Raw genomic sequence first — 483 nt, 5'->3', positions numbered from 1 at the left:
ACTTTGTTTGGTGAAGATGGAGCATAGCCAGACTATATGATTTTATAGGGATAGCTTTCTTTAGCCATGTTATTTTGAGAAGACATGATTACTTTGTTAGTATGCTTGAAGTATTATTGTTTTTATGTCAATATTAAACTTTTGTCTTGAATCTTATGGATCTGAATATTCTTGCCACAATAAAGAAGAATTACTTAGAGAAATATGTTAGGTAGCATTCCACATCAAAAATTCTATTTTTATCATTTACCTACTCGAGGACGAGCAAGAATTAAGCTTGGGGATGCTGATACGTCTCCAACGTATTTATAATTTTTGACTGTTCCATGCTATTATATTATCAACCTTGGATGTTTTATATGCATTTATATGCTATTTTATATGATTTTGGGACTAACCTATTAACCTAGAGCCCGGTGCCAGTTTCTATTTTTACCTTGTTTTAGAGTATCGCAGAAAAGGAAAATCAAACGGAGTCCAATT

This window comes from Triticum urartu, chromosome 1 (assembly GCF_003073215.2).
Source record: "Triticum urartu cultivar G1812 chromosome 1, Tu2.1, whole genome shotgun sequence".
NCBI lineage: Eukaryota > Viridiplantae > Streptophyta > Magnoliopsida > Poales > Poaceae > Triticum > Triticum urartu.
Note: the sequence above shows the minus strand (reverse complement) of the source record.